At 34.3% G+C, this 17,658-nt stretch overlaps 1 protein-coding gene across 1 annotated transcript in view; it reads right to left on the bottom strand.

Moving 5' to 3' along the window:
• LOC103270313 (protocadherin-9-like) overlaps nt 1-17,216 on the bottom strand; it is a 337,837-nt gene extending 320,621 nt beyond the window's left edge. The window contains exon 1 of the mRNA XM_008067848.1: nt 17,019-17,216. The gene's annotated coding sequence lies outside the window, so the exon portion shown is untranslated. The remainder of the gene's footprint in view (nt 1-17,018) is intronic.
• Between the last annotated feature and the right edge of the window lie 442 nt (nt 17,217-17,658).

Raw genomic sequence — 17,658 nt, forward strand, 5'->3', positions numbered from 1 at the left:
CAGATACTTGGAAGGATGAGGCGGAAGGATCACCGGAGCCCAGCAGATCGAGGCTGCGGTGGCCGGGAGCGGCCACTGCACTCCAGTCTGGACGACAGAGTGAGACTCCAACTAAAAAATAAATAAATAAATAATAAAATAAAATAAAATAAAATAGTTGACCATTTGAGAATTTTAAAACTTTTTATTCAATACCACCTAAACTGCAATAATTATGTATATTGCCTTTCTTCTGATTTTATATTTTAAAAAACATTGAAACTATTTCTTTTTGAGACACAAAATAGATAAAAATATCTGAATAGTCAAAATAGACTTTCTTGTAATTATAAAGTATAAATGCTGATCCTTCATTCATGGAAATATCCACAGCTCTTTATTTGTTTAAATTTTCTCTTCAGATTATCAACTCAAAATCAATTAGAATCATCCTATTAGAAGGACTCAGTCCGAGGACACTGACACCAGCAAGGAGAGAAAGCTTTGCTTATTTAATATCAGTAGTGCTGACATTTTGGAACTCTTGTTATCTGCCAGAACTTATTTTGGACAATTTGCTTATGTTGTTACTAATGCATCAACATCCTCTCTTTTAGATATTTATGTTATTATCTTATGTAGACAGAGAAAGGAGACAGAGGGGGGGGGGAAGGAGGAGGGGAAGATGGGAAAAGAAGAAGGAAAGGAGAAGAGAAGAGGGAGAGGGGGAGAAGGGGAGAGGGAAAGAGAACCAGAGAGAACATATTGAGACTTCACAAGTGCACACCTAGAAAGTACAGGCCCAGTTTCCTCCTCCATTTTCCTGATTCTAAAGCTCCTGTTCCTAAGGGCCTGCAGATCATAAAATACCTTTATACTTTATACCCTTTTTGAACAATAAATGAACTAAAACACCAAAAAGCCTTCTGATTGTGCTAGCAAGACGTAAAATTGATAGAACAGAGGCCAATTTATCTTCCCTCTTTATTATGCTGCTTGTCGCTTATATCAAGATTTTACTGCCTGTGGAGTATTGGTATTTCTGGCTCAAAATACCTGAACTTCTTATTTTAAATCATAATCTTCTACTGCACAATAGTTACGACTTAGGAGAAATTACTGAAGAGTTACTGTTAGATATTTCTATAGCTTTTTTTAAAGCCGCTTAAATCAGAACACAATATCCATTTCTGAATGAATAACTTCTTTGACTATATAAAAATACATTTTCCTAATTGAAAAAATTTTGATAAACATTTCCATGAGACCCCACTCCTCTTATGAAAGGGTGGTACCCATGCTAAGTCTGGGTTTGTTGTTTCATGGGATCCCTACCTCTGTTTCTGGTTCCTAGATAATAGTTTCACAGTTGTCATACTATGCTTTGTGTAAAGGATCATCTTATATAATGTAAGAGACAAGGTACTCCCACCCTTGATTAAAGCAAATTATTTTTTCATTTATGGAAAATTTAAAAAGCTAGTTCAGGTTTTCTTATGTTATTCTTAATGTGAAAAAAGGTTTGAAATGGAATGTTTAGGCATGATAAAAAAACCTATTCATGTCAAAACATAAAAGGATTAAAAAATAAATCAATGAAACCAATGCCTGATCTTTAGGAAGTTCATAGTTTTATTCCTGCCTTCTCGTGAGCACTTAAATTGGTGTTATTTTATTTTATTTTATTTTATTTTATTTATTTATTTTTTTCATTAATCAGTATTTTTTATTATGGTTTTGTGGGGTACAGTTAAGGGTTAGGTGTACAATGACGTTTCATTCAGGCACCCTGTAGATAAGAAGTGTTTTCCCATCCCCCGACAGATATTTGCTACTGTTAATCCCATCCCCCTACCCCCCATAGTTTCCAGTACCATCAGTCATTTTCTCATAGTATTGCATTGGATGTTCAAGGTCCATTATATGAGTGAGAACATGTGATATTCGGATTTTTGTTTTTGTGAGAGGTCACTCAGTATTATAGACTCTAGTTCCATCCAGGTTGCAGCGAAATTCATGATTTTGTTTTTTTTATGGCACATGAAGAAGGTGTTATTTTATTTTTAACCATGCATTTGATTTGTGGAGATTAACTGGCAAATTTACTTAAAGTATAATACGTTGCCTGTTTGTAGACCTGATATGGAGTTAGATTATTATTAATTATAAAGAAATAAATAAGTTTCTGGCCAATTAATAGAAATAAGTCTATAAGGGTCCAAAACTCAAATAAAAATTTGGAATCTGGAGTATCATTCATGTTCCTTATATGCAACCAAATACTCACCATGAAAACTATTTGTAGATGATTGGGTTGATACTATAGAAATACCAAATTTCCTCAATGGTATTAATCAAATTCCTTTTTAAACTAAATCTGTGTAACTCTTGAAGCAACAGATGCTAAATCATGTGAATTTTTAAAACAAAATTGACTATCTATAAAAGTAGAGTAAAAAAGGAGAGCTAAGATATTATATTGATGTTCTCAAATACACCAAAATAATACATTTCTTCAGTCAATTAGTAACACATTGAAATATGGGGAAGATTGGTTTTTGTTTCTTGTTTTTTAGTTATGAGAACAGAATTGAAGCCAAGAAATTTGCTTAATTGTCTAGTTTTATTTTAATTTTTATAATAACAGCTAATGTTATTAAGGCTTGTTATTAACTTAAAACTATTCTCAGTGGGTTACATGTGTTAACTCATTGCAATCTGTAGAAATCAGAGGAATCTGCAGAAGGTTATTCAGCCGGCAGATAGAAGAAGCATGATTTGTGCTCTGTACGAACAGTGGTTAACCATGACATAGACTTTTCCCTTGTTCCCTTACTTGAAATATCTTAAATATGCATTTGTGTATTCTAGGTATGTGCTTGCTAGGATAGGAAACCTAAACCTTAAAGTTCTACAAAAAAATTTAATTTCTTTTTTTTTGAGTTGGAGTCTCACTCTGTCGCCCAGACTGGAGTGCAGTGGCCGCTCCCAGCCACCGCAGCCTCGACCTGCTGGGCTCCGGTGATCCTTCCACCTCAGCCTTCCAAGTAGCCGGAATTACAGGCATGAGCTACCACGCCCGGCTGATTTTTTGATTTATTGTAGAGATGAGGTCTCGCTGCCCGAGCGGGCTCAGGCAATCCACTCACCTCAGCCTCCCAAAGGCGCGGGATTACAGGCTGAGCCACCAAGTGCGACTAAAAAATTTAATTTCAATCTCTCTCTCTCTCTCTCTCTCTCTCTCTCATAAAGAAATGCATTTACAGTGTTAAATATAAGAACTGAATTTCTTTTTAGTGATAGGTTGATTGATTGATTGATTGTAGAGATGAGGTCTCACCAAATTGCCCAGGCAGGTCTGGAACCCACGGGCTCAGGCAATCCTCTCACCTTGGCCTCCCAAAGTGCTGGGATTATAGGCTTGAGCCTGTAATCACACGCCTGGCCGCAAACTGAGTTTCCAGTGTTGAATGTTATTACCTTATTAACATGCAAACAACTACAGTATAAATCATAAAGTTGCTAGATAAAATACAATTTGGCCAGTTAAACTTAATTCCAGATGAACAATGGAAAATGTTTTATCTCAACTATGTCCCAAATATTGCAAGGGACATTGCAATATTGAAATGTTTGGAACATATAGACTTAAAAATGTAATTGTTTATCTAAAAATCTAATTTAATCAAACATTCTAAAAGACTTAAAAATGTAATTGTTTATCTAAAAATCTAATTTAATCAAACATTCATCTGGCAACCTTATTTCAGTTTTATTAAAATTGGAGCCTCCATGTATTTGTCAACCACACTACTCTGAGCAGTTATCTACTATTGGCAAAAATGCATGTCAAAATAGCATTAAGGTAAATTTGAGACATTTTAGACAGTTTTAGTTTCTTCAAGAATTTAAAATTGATTTGAAACTCTGGATAATATTATTTATTTACAAATGTCTGTATGTATATTTTTATGTCTATAAAGATCAAGTAAAATATTAGCTTAATTTTATAAGTGTATATTCTTTGCAATTAGTAATCTATTTCCATTTTTGTGATATAACTTTATTTTGAGGTATAAGAAAGTTAACTTTACACTTCTAAGAGCTATCAAGATCAGCAAAAGTGTCATTTTTAGTTATAGCTACTGACTTGCATACCTATTTATCTATCACTTTTACCACTCTCAAATTATTATAAACACGAATATACAAAGAATATTTGTTTCCCCCTAGGGAAGATTGCACGTTCAGAGTTAAGTAAGTGCCATTTCTCTTTATTACTTCTGAGAAGGATGAATCACATGAGAGTAGCTACAGAAATAAGGTTCCAAGCGGCACACCAGGGAAGTTGACATTCCCCTTATTTTACACTAGGAGGCATGTTGTTACTACAGATGTTTCTGTCATCATATTAAACACACTATGCTTGTGACCCCTTAAATAAGCTCAACCATTATATAATATAACTAATAACTTTACATTTTAAAAATAAACATTCAAAGTTAATTCTTTTCTTAGGAATAAAAGCCTTTCTTGAAATGGATAAGATCTAAAACTTCCAGCAGAAAAAGCTGTGCCCCTGCCTGTTTTATAGCAGTGTAACTACATTAAGCAATATTATAGAAAATTCTCTCATGGTACCTTCTTTTAAAATAACATAGTAATAAAACATTCCAGTGTGCTGTGAAAAATTAATATTACCATTAATCCTTTACAATTATAAAGTGGTAATTATCTTTAAGAAAAACAAAGAAGATACTAGGGCATAAACATATCTTACTATGTATTTGATTAGTCTTTAGCAAACTGTGATGTATTGGAGACTCCATCAGGCATGGCAAGTAGGAAAAAAAAGGTGACAAAAAATAAAAACAAAACTTTCAGAATTTGATATAAATGTTTTTCTAGAATTGTATTTCTTTTCCAGTGTGTAACAATAATTTTGCAATTCAAAATTCACCACGGTCATTTTCTAAATAATTAAGGCTCATGTATTGCTCCTTCTATGCCTTTCATTATGTATTGATAATAACAACACAAATTAAATGTAACAATCTTTAAAAGCTGAACCTGCATCATGTGCCAACATCCCTGTGGCTGTAAGTTCACTAAGTTAGGATCTAGGTCAGTTTGACTTGACAGTATGTGTTCTTAATCATAATTCCACAGTACTTCCAAAAAAACCTACCATTAACTATTTATAGAACTCAGATATCACTGGAGCTTTCAAATGCTTTTCTGATTGTACCTTCTTAACACTGTAGTCTTTGCTCTCATTCTACCCTTACCTTGGCCTGGTTTAAATGTAAGGTGTGCCAGGATCTTTTTCTTGGGCTCCTTCTTACTCTTCTAATTATTATACTTACTCCCAGAATTTCATCTACCTTTTATGAGGAGGGGACCCAAAAAACCCTGGAATCTAATTATAAAAAATTGTGTGTTTGTTCTTTTTTTTTTTGAGTTGAAGTCTCACTCTATCGCCCAGACTGGAGTGCAGTGGCTGCTCCCGGCCACCGCAGCGTCGACCTGCTGGGCTCCGGATCCTTCCGCCACAGCCTTCCAAGTAGCCGGAATTACAGGCGTGCACCACCACGCCCGGCTGATTTTTTGATTTATTGTAGAGATGAGGTCTCGCAGCCCAGGAGGGTCTCGAACCCGCGGGCTCAGGCAATCCACTCACCTCAGTCTCCCAAAGGCGCGGGATTACTCGCTGAGCCACCGAGCCCGGCTTGTTCTTACAAGTTTAAGTTTCAGTTGCCTTCCAAGTACTCTCCATTTGGTGCAATATACTTATCAGGACGCTTTTTCCATTGCTCAAAACAGTTTTTGAACTTGTCGATTTTGATGTCTTTTAGTGATTCTGTTGTTTTTTGTTTCATTTCATCCACATTGGCAAAGCATTTCCATTTGAGAAATTTTTCACTTGGGGAAACAAAAAAAAGTTGCTCAGGGGGAGCCTAGGTGATTAGAGTGGGTGGGATATGGAGGTCATGCCATTGTTGATCAAAAACAGCTGAACACTCAGCACGGTGGCACACTCCTAAATCACCTGTCATGAAACTCAATGAAAGATTTTATTTTGAAAGACTCTCAAAAAAAAAAAAAGCTGGTGCACTGATGTCGATGGGTTTCTAGAACACTAACCTGGTGGGGAAAGCTTATACCACAAGGGATCCACTCTTCAAAAAATATTTCCAATTTTTTTTGGGTCCCCCCTCGTAGTTCAACAGTTTTCAATTTTCAATTCAGAATCATATTCTTGGTTCTTAGGCAACCTTGCTCAGCAACTCAAACTTTAAAATTAAAAAAAAAATTCACTAATCTGAATGTGAATTTTATATTCTCTAATTAACCTAATTATGCAATTTTCCAATAAGTCTTGCAAACTAAAATTCAGGAAATACTCTCAATTATTTCATCTCCTGTATGGGAATTGAATCTATTCTTTCTTTTCCCTCACTCAAAATCTGATCCCAACCTATTTCTCAATCCAGTATCATTTATTGTCACTTGAACAGTTAATATCAAACATTTTTTGAGCATCTACTGTGTTTCAAATACTGTGATATTTATAACAATATTTGGAGGTTAGATATCTGAGACCTAAAAACCATGATAAGGTCAATCAGTTATGCACATGTCCCAAAGATATTGAAATTTTCATAGCTTGCCCAACTGATCATGACCTTTTATAGTACCAGGAAGCCTACCCTGCACTTAAAAACACACACATACTTTACTTACTTAGATAATTTCTGTGTATCCAGTGTCACTTGTTTAGAGTATCACTTTATCTATAGACTTATTTATTAGTTTCTATTCAGGACTTACTCTATGTTAAAATCCATTTTTTTGTATATTATTAGTATTTATTTTAATTTTTTAATATTACTCAAGTTTAATTCGCTAATATAACTCATGTTTAATTTGCTAATATTACATCATGTTCTCTCCTACAAATATCAGTGTTTGTTTTTCCTTCTTATTTTTACGGTTTATAAAATCTTCATGGCATCACAGGTTTATAGCTCATAGAACAAAGTTACAAAACAATTTCAGGAACTTTACAGATTTCCAAAAACCTATTTGTGGATCTCTTGGGTCAAGGAACTCACATTAAGAACACTTGCACTAAACTGAAATTTGTTTATGTTTCCTGCGTGTTAATGTCTATCCGCAGAACCTAAGAGGTTATCTTGCACACAATTGACATTATATGAATGTTTCCAGAATGAATAAATAATCTCTAAAACTGAGTGACTCATTAAAGCTTAAGTAAACAAAGGATACTAATCACAGTGATGTTTATAGTTCTGTAAGCTTAATACAAAGGTGGCAGACATATTCAAGGGTGACTCCATGTGATCCCTAACTCTTGGTATTTATGACTATCTTTGATCACTTCCTCTTGAGTGTGGGTGATATCTGAGACTTGCTTCTAATCAATAGAATATGGCAAAGGTGATAGGAAGGCAATCTCATGATTTCATCAAAGATAAAAAACTATTTTGTCATAGACATACTCTAGAGACCCTGTCTCCCTAACAGACCTTGAAGAACTAAGTGGTATACTGGCAGGTCTACGTGTTCACATAGAGTGACCTCCAGGAGCTAAGGGCAGTCCCCGGCAAGCAAGATAATGGGACTTCACAAGGAAGTGAATTCTGCTAACAAATGGAATAATCTAGGAAGTAAATTCTTCCCCAGTTAAAGCCCTGGGTGAGCATGCAGCTTGTCTGACACCTCAATTGCAGCCTTGTGAAGGGAGTCCTCAGCTAAGCCACACACATACTCCTGACTTACAGAATCTTTGAGATTATAAATGTATGTTGTTTTGAGTTACTAAGTCCGCGGTAAATTTTTATTCAGCAATGGGAAACCAATAGGCATATAAAAAGATGGGCAAATATATATTTGATTTATAATTTAGATTTTTAAATCTAGAATATATTCTGTTTTCTGGGTCTGAAGTGAAAATAGTTGACAATATAAATTTTGAACTTAGAGTTAGAAGCACATATTTAATAAAGCAAATAATGAAAAGATTCACAGAATAAAAAAGCAATCAAAGTATGTTTTTTATATTGCTGAGTTTTTATAGCCCTTTTTTTACCTTCTTAAACTCAAATAACAGTGGGATTGATTACTTTTTCTCTATACTATTCTCTGAAGAACTGTAGATTCATTAGCTCAAGGGCCACTATTGTAGGCTCACTCTCAATTGATTCCAGAAATCCCACAGGAAAGTGAACACAACAGGCAACAACGTGAAACCTCTGAACGATTCTCTTTAGATCTACGTAATTTGCTCAAACCAGGATACTTACAGATATCAGAAACATGGTTCACAAAAAGTGTTTCATGCAGCACTGTGTCAAAAACTTGAATTCATATTTAATTCCCAAGGTGTATTATGGTTAGTGATTTTTTTCTTTTATGTTATTAGCAGTTTCTTGGAATTAGAATTTGATAGAATAATTTTAATTTTTCTGCAGACTTTTATTTCATTAACTTGATTTTTCCTCAAATGACAGCCTGTCTTTCATGCTCAGTCCTTTAAATTTTTAATTTTTCTGAACATGTGCTCAGACTAATAGGAAGAATATTTTTTGAATGTAAAATTTTACCTGATACATACAAAAAATATATATCAGGAGCCACTTTTCTTTTCAGCTCTGTGTTAAGTGCTTTCCATTTATGTTACCTCATGACACTGTAAAAGTATACTCTTAAATATATTGTTAAAATTGTGAAGAAGATAGCCAATTAAAAAGAAGAAATCAATACTTTAACTTGAAGATAGCCACAGTTAAAATGACATACTACTGTATACTTTTTGTGTGTTTAGTTGAATTTGTCTTGATTCTTGATAGAACACTTTTAATTTGTCTAATTGTATTTTCAGGTGTTAGTCAAATATTGATTTATTCATTCGTCAAATCTACATTGCCAGTCTAACTATCTGCAAGACCCTGCTGTGCATGAAGGATAGAAAAGTGAGCAACTAGTCTTTAGAGATTAATGGGAAGACAATTGTTAATCACATAATTATACCTATTTTCTTTGAGGAAAAGCTATAATGCCAAGGAAAGATTGTTCCAGTGGAAGGAGCACTGATTCAGGAGTCAGCCCATATGGGTTCTTCTATTCTAGACTCGCACACAAACTATGTTACCTTAGGCATAGCACTTCCCTTTTTATGACTCCATGTAAGACAATGTTAGACTGGATGATCTGTAGGATCCTGCTAAGATCTAAATTGTTACTAACCTAACACCAAAAGCAAAGAAAAAAAAAAGAATAAAAGAAAACAGAAACCGCAAAAGCAGTCTCTCACAAATTGTTCATGCTGCTTGCATGCTATTGAAGTAACCCATTGTCTCAATCTTCAACATCTCCACTTCCTCTTAAAAGTAAGATAAGTGACATATAATTTAAAATGCAATTCTGGTGATGATTGTGCAGAGTCTTATGTTGTGTTAAGCCACGTATTCACTGAAGGAGGTTTCTCTGCATCACAAAAGCATAAGCTTTAAAATCAGACACTCGTGTGTTCATAATCTGACTCACCTACTAGCTAAGTAGTTTTAGACAAATAACTTAAAGTTTCGAGTTTCAGTTTACTTATAATATTATATAATCTACAGTATTGTTATGGGATCATAAACAACATATCAAAATATTTACTACAATTCCTAGCTAATAAATAGATCTCATTAAATATAAATATCAGCAGGTATCAAAACTATATTTAGTGAGAAATTCACCAGCTTATTCATAGCATAGCCTGGGTAAAGTCAGAGGCACATGACAGACAGGCCTTTACAAAATAAATATAATCTGCAATTTTGCACATGATTAAACAGCAGAAAATCCTTTAAAATAACATTTAAAGAAACATCAGATACAAAAATAACTCTATTCATGATTCTCAATGGAACAAGATTAAGACTTAATTCTGAATTAGCAGTAATAACCTGTTCCTGATCTGATCACATAATTGTTTTTGCCTGTTTTTAAATTAGTGAAATTCTTTCATCAGTCTAGTTATATTTGTTTAAAAAATAACTATCTTCAATTGAAAATCCTTTTACCATTTTCTTAGAATTAATGGCTTTATTTAATTTCACATGGAGTTTATGATCATGTTAATGAGTTAACTTCTTAAATAAATATGATTTACTGTTATTTGGAAATGGAATAAATATTTGCCTGCAGTAAAAAATGACAAAATTCAGTGTAATAAATATTGCACGTGTGTATCACTTACACAGCAATAGGCGAAGTGTGCCTTAGGACTTGGATGGACCTGAAACACAGAGACACTGTCTAAAGCTTGCCAGAGGGATACCAGTCATACCCTACCTTAACTCCTCTTGGGTATCTTAGAAACAAAGGAGCCCTGAGGTTTGTCATTCATGATTTTCCTGCCAAATTCTAGAGGGAGGTTTTGAAAGATTTTATTTTACTAAATATGCTTTTAATAGAGACAACTATCAATTTACTTTCTAGTCTTACAAATACATATGTAACTACTGAAAATCTCTGCTTAATTGTGACTTCACTATTAGAAACATTCTTTAATGTAGAAAATATACTTGCTATATACAAAAACATCTACTGTACTTTCGTAAACCATATATTTGGATTAAAATAATAGAGGAAGAAGAAATAAAGTGTGAGCTCATATATTTCATATGTTGATTCTGAGTTTAATACCAGTCTCTCACTATATACTTAACTTTTGTATTTTGGAAATTTTAAAACTTAAAAATTAGAAAATATAGTATGATAATCACACAGATAGCCATCACCCAACTTCAACAACTACTGACATTTTATTTTTTAATCTATTCTCACCATTACTACTACTATTATTATTTTGCTAGAGTGGTATTAAAACAAATTCAGGAGTCATATTTTTCTTCTATAATCTTTTTAATCGATCACTACCAATGAGGACTTTTTTTTTTTTTTGCCAGGACCAAGAGATTTATTAAAGCGGCTGTTACAGAGGGGATCTGTAACGGGAAAAAAGAAAAAGAGAGCGAGAGAGAGTAAGAGAGAGAGAGGAAGTGGGAGAGAGGTGGGGAGAGAGCTGCAGAGAGGGAGAGAGCGACAGAGAGAGAGAGAAAGAGAGACCGAGAGAGATGACATATTTTAAAACAAAACTACAATTCCATTATAACTTCTAACACAATAAATAATAATTTAAAAATACTACTTAAAAGTCAGTCCATACTCCTATATCTTTAATTATCTCATAATTTTCATAACGTTTTATGATACTGAAAAAGAAATGAACCAACAAAATTCTAGGTCACCATTAGAGGTTTCTAGGGCACCAACTCATTCTGTAAATTGATATTCAAATCAAGTATGTATATTGCATTTCCTGTAAGAACTGTATTTCAGGCTAATCAATAATTAATGGAGTGAAGTTCTTCACCATATGTTCTTAAAAAACACTTTGTAAAAAAGAAATAATTCCTGTTGTCTATCGTTTTTATATATATCCACTGTAGCAATAATTACTATTTATTTTGAAAACAATTATGAAATGCTAATTATTTTCATAAATATGGGGGAGCCAAAAATTGCATACATATTTTAAGAGATGTATTACTTTTCTAAGTTGACTTAAATTATAGTGGCAACGTGTAGTATAATGATCACTCAATCATGCTTCCACCAAATCTTTGATTGTCCTGCCTGTCGTATGGTGATGCTAGCATTCATTTGATGCCATCTTTTCGGCAAATGTCATACTTAAAATGTGTATACATTTTTTTTGGCACCTCTCATATATATTCATACATACATATAAATATTTTTAACCTAACTCACTTTTTCCAAACAGATATTGGCTTTATATGCATTAATTAGGTAAGGATGAGACAGAATGGAAACAGCATTTACTTAAGTTGCAACTTTCTATTCCTATTATGGAATTCTTGTTGTTGTTATTGCTGAGAAAAAATGAAAGTAGAGGAATTGTGCCTTTGAAAGAAAAATATCAAGAAAAATATTGGTATCCTCAACCCTAAATATTAAAAACATTCACTCAGCCCTGCTGAGAGAGGAGAGATGAAAGGGATGAAAATAGACAGGAGAGATCCTGCATCATGTCTATTGGGCAGAACTCAGAGAAACTCTGTGAGATTAGATTTGAGAACTTTTGAGGCGGAGTCCGGGGAGTCAGGAAGATCCCTGAAAGCACTGGCCCACATTGTCTATCAGGTCTCAGAGGCCAGAGAAAGCCTCATGGAAACCCCTTTGTGTTCCCCATGGCATGAAGCCATCAACAATCATCCTAAAGAAGCCAGCAGGCTGGATTAGGGCTGTCTCATGAGACCCATGTGAACCAAATTGGACAATGGACATAGCAGAGGACAGATGACCCAGGAGTTAGAATGGCCCAGCTCCTTTTAGCATGATGAAGTTTCCCTGGAATTGAGGGAAAAAAGAAATGAAGTTTCTGTCTCATCTGGGATTTGACTTTTTTTTAATGAGAGAAAAAAAATGAAAGCTATATTTTCAACACACATAAATTAGTGGCATAAGAGTCATGCCTGATACAGTAGAAACCACTCTAGAGTTATATAAATCTCATGTATAAAACCTATCAATTATTGCTTAATTTGCAAACTTAATTTATTTTTGGCATTGCATGTAAAGACCTTCATCATTTACTCACTTTTTATAGCCCAAGAGTTAGATATAACATGTAATTTATAATGCTAACAACCCAAAAGTATAACATTGTAAGTAAGGAATATTATAGATCAATGCTACTATGTGGGTGTTTAGAAGCAACACCCTAAATTAAAGCCCAGAGTTTATAAAAACTCCTTCACATGATACCATTTGAGAAAAAAATGAAAGCTATATTTCATATTTTCTTTGGAAAAAACTAGTAAAATAGTTATTATGGAAATTAGTACTAGTTTATAATGACTTTAATAATGAGAAGCATATTTGAAAAAATAAGAATACTTATAGGTACAGTGCATATTACTTAGTAGTACTTCAGATAATACTGACATTCATAGTTCCTATTTGACTTGCTATAAAATCCCAGCTCTTTGGGAATTTTCAGACCAAAGACAGAAAACTCCATTGAATTCAGAGGAAACAGTTCAGATATAAATAGCAAGATTATTGCTATTGAGGCTTACTGCATCAATTCCATTGCACTTTACAAATTCCTTAAAGTTCATTATAAAAATGTGGCTGAAAAATCTAAAGATAATATATCATAATTCTATTCTAATATGAATTAATGTTCAGTTTGAATCTCTGAATATTTCTAGGCTATTCTAATTAATTTTGCTCTAGACATTTACAAAGGAAGTTAAAACTTTATGTCACATTAAATGTCAAGAGAATTGCAGCCTCTAGGGGCTCTGAGGCTCTTCATTTCCCTACTTTGTATTCTTCCTTCCCAATGACAAATAAGGACACTGTCACCACATAAGAGCACTGTCTAAAGACGTTTTATTGATCGCTGTTCTTGTGAGTGGGTTGAATATTGGAGAATGCAAGGTCTGTTGAGTCGTGTTTTCCATGTGACTGGAGACTTCTTAAAACAAGTCTGAAATGTGTTTTTGTTTGTTTTTGTTTCCTGGTTTAGAACCTCTTCTGTCTTCTCCTACTTGGCCTCTGGCTCAGTGCCATTGGGTAAGGAGTTATACATATATATTGGATAAAATGCTGGCCTTGGGCAGCGTGGGTTAATAATACGTTAAAAGCTAGGTAAAATGCTCGTTCTCTCTTTTTCCTTTTCTGCTATTGAAAAACTTTCTTAAGTGTGGGTTTAGTAGAAAACAAAGCAGTATTGGTGAAAGTTGTCTTTAGCCTAAAATACACACACCACACACACGCGCGCACACACACACAACTTGTCTATTTGTTTGGTCTAGATATAAGGTCTAGATGAACTCACCAACCATTAGCAAACTGCTAATTTTATCTCAGTTTTTGCTTTCTTGAACATATATTTCCTTAGAGACTTCAGACAGCTAGACTGTATTTGGGTCTGATTAAATTCAAAATATCCCTGACTTTTCTGACATATACATAAGTAAATAAACAAAAGCAAAATGACATATTACCACAAGTTTACTTTTTTTTTTTTTTTGAGTTGGAGTCTCAGTCCATCACTCAGGTTGGAGTGTAGTGGCACGCTCACAGCCAACCCAGTGTCGACCCGCTGGACTCCGGAGATCCTTCTGCCTCAGCCGTCCAAGTATCCAGAACTACAGGCACACACTACTGCACCCAGCTAATTTTTTTGATTTACTGTAGAGATGAGGTCTTGCCAAGTTGCCCAAGCTGGTCTTGAACCCACGGGATTAGGCAATCCGCTCGCCTCGGTCTCCCAAATTGCTGGGATTACAGGATAAGCCACCGAGCCTGGCCACAAGTTTACTTTTAATAATAAATTTCCCACTCCAATTTGTGTATATTTGCCTCCAACTAAAAATTTACTATTTCTAAAAACTAAGCTACACAACAAAAGCCACATTTTTATTTAAGTATATATTTATATGAGCTTTAGTACGTAAGTCTTTGTTTTACTTTTCTCTAAGTATATTTTAGTAATGTGTTATTTCTGATGAGAGTACACATACTTTTCAAATTTTTGTGCATAGAAATTGCTGCTATGATAGTGAATGTGTATATGACATAATCTCGCAATTTTCTTTTACCGTACTCAGGTACTTCTCAGTTGATCCGGGTTGACCATGGACACATAATTCCATGAGAACATAAAGGTATTCATTTATCCATATATATTTAAAAGGTTTTCTTTGCTTTGTAGTTGAATATTTTAAAATATCTGATTCAATCAGTGAACTGGAAAATTACCCATATATTCATTAGTTTCTAAAGCCCATTGACTAAAGTCACTGTACTCTGATATCTTTGCATATGCAATTAAAATATTTTGTTTTTTCAACTAAAAATAATTTATGAATCATTGTCTGGCTTATTAATTATAAATCTTTCACTTGGGGTTGCACGTATTGCAACTGCTTTGAAGATACCTCTGTAAATTAACTTTGGTAAACTCTGTAAACAAGTCCTTAAACAGTTTGTGCAAATATGTTTAAAGTGAGAGTCTTTTCTGTCTTGGTTTTAGATGAGGCTTAAAGACAATAGGACAAACGCTTGCAGGAAAGATAGTTAGAACCTGTTGCGAGACTCTCAGCTTCATTCCAATAAAAGATGTTTTTAAATTGTAGAAGGGGAAGTTAGAGACTCAGAAAGCAGATTAGAGAGCTGCTGTAAATTCTACCACCCTACTTCTTCACACAAGTGTAGAAAAGGTTGATTCAGTGGAACCACTTAGATTTAATGGTGCTTAGACTGACCAAGGCCATGAAACCTAAAGAAGATACTTAGCCAGCTCTTCCAAAATCAGTGTGATGAGAAGTTGCTTCTTTGGGTATGGCCTACCCTTCTGTTATGAAGTCAAAAGATGCACTTATGTTTTCCTTATGTGACAAAAGCATAGGACACGAAATAACAAAAGCCAGAACTGGCAGGTAATTACTTAGGTCCTCCTGAAAGATTGCCTAGAGTAGGAAAATAAAACCTCAGCATAAAGAGGATACAGATGTGACTTCACATTGATGATATTTGTCAATGAGAAGGGATTTGTAAAGGTAGGCAGTGACTGTGGGACTGAGAGAAGGTGTGTCTACTGTCAGTTGTCTTCCTCCTTGGACAAAGAAGAGGTGATTCAAAATGCTGGAAGTCAGAGAACACCAATGCCGTATTACCACAACAGAACTGGTTAAGAAAGTCATTTTGTGCTTTTCACCTTCTCTTAATATTCTTATTCCAACTGCAGAAATGCCAGAGGCATTTTAATGTCTAAAGCAGTACAAGTGAAATAGCTAGACAATTAGAAAAAAGTCACAGGACCCTCATTTTCCACTGGAGGCATCCAGTTTGGAGTACGTTCAAAATGAAATTTAAAAAATATTTTTTGTTCTGTTTAGTTAGGATGCACTATTATCCTTACTATTATTATTATGTACTTTACTTTTAGAGTAGTTTTAGGTTCACAGCAAAATTGAGAGAAAGGTACAGAAATTTCTTATGTATCCCTGCCCCCACACATGCAGCAGCCTTCCACACTCAACACCCCCACCAAGAAATGACTTCATTGAAATAAAATAGAAAGTATGATCATTACTCTGGATGGAGATAATCTTTAATGATTGATTGTTGACTTAATAAAACTAGCTTTTTGTTTGTTTATTTGTTTGTTTTAACAAAAGCATGACCAAAGTAGGTATAGTGCCTGCCCAAGATTTCCTCCAAAGGCTAAGGAAGAAGTACTTCCAACAGGGCTTATCTGGAATGGGCAATGATTTCTGAGGTGGAGTACAGTTTGTGCAGAATAAAGGTTCTGGATAAATACATCGCACTCCACATACTAGTAAAAAACAAATCATCCAAAGTTTAAATAGACAAAAAGGAAATACAAATAAAATATTATCTTCCTTTTTCACATTTGTTTTAATCACTACTTAAGCCTTTTTTCTTGGAGTTTTTGGTACAAACTGGAAAACCTACTAGACAAATTCTAAAAGTGCTGTAACATTAATATTTTTTTTGGTAAAGTTTTCATTGGAAAATATCATTTTATGGGATAATTATATAATAAACATATACATATTTTTCTTCATTACTCATTCATATACTCTACTTAGCTGTATTTATTTAATTCTAAAATGTGTGCTTTCATATTGCAACATCTTTAACATCAACATATCTTGCAACCTATGGTTTCTTTCAGTTATGGTGTAACTTTCTTTTTCTTTAATGGTTATATCATACAACTTAACAGCCAATAATATATGAAGCACCTTAGGTGCTCATATTTCAAAGAATGAAGCAACAAATAGAGACAGCAAAAAACAATCAAAGTCCATTTACTTGTACCGCAGGATTACTGTTTAAAGCTCAAAGACATAACAAAACCAGAACAAATTCAAGCCGACAAAGTTTGGAAGACGACTCACCAGAGTTGGGGTCAGAGTTGCCATCCGCTTCAGTCCGCTTGTCCGGAGAGGCCTGGTCATAGAACTCGTCCTGTGGCTGAACCAGAGGAAGAGGGTGTGAGATCAGGGTTCCACTACCCACCGGCTCGTGGTCTCCTAGACCACTGTCACTGCAGCTTTCCTGGGAGCCATCAGGGAGGTGGAACGTAACGCGGCGCTGCGACTACAAAGAAGACCACAGGACATTCCGATTAGCAAGCCTTGCCACAACATGGACCTGGGGAGCATATAATCAAGACACTTTCAACAAATGGCATAGCAAAGAATATTAGTCTAGGGCCTAAGCTAAGACCACGCATTCATTATTTGCCATTTAAAATATCAAAAAGTACCAAATACCAAAACAATTCAGTATTGTATAATTCAAGACCATATAACTAGTTAGGCCTTTGCAAAGTGTTACTAGAAAGGCAAAACAACCTAAACTAAACTAACAGAAAGAACCTTATACTACTTGAAAAAATTATGGAGAAAATTGTAAATAAGAATAAATATGCAAATATGTTTTCTCATAGATCTGAATAATTACATAAATAATGTAACATTCCATTTTTTTTTGAATGACCAAACACTGTACTTACCTGATATTTATAGAACACAT

The sequence above is a fragment of the Carlito syrichta genome, unplaced genomic scaffold, assembly GCF_000164805.1.
Source record: "Carlito syrichta isolate Samal-C Ts95f unplaced genomic scaffold, Tarsius_syrichta-2.0.1 Scaffold309789, whole genome shotgun sequence".
NCBI lineage: Eukaryota > Metazoa > Chordata > Mammalia > Primates > Tarsiidae > Carlito > Carlito syrichta.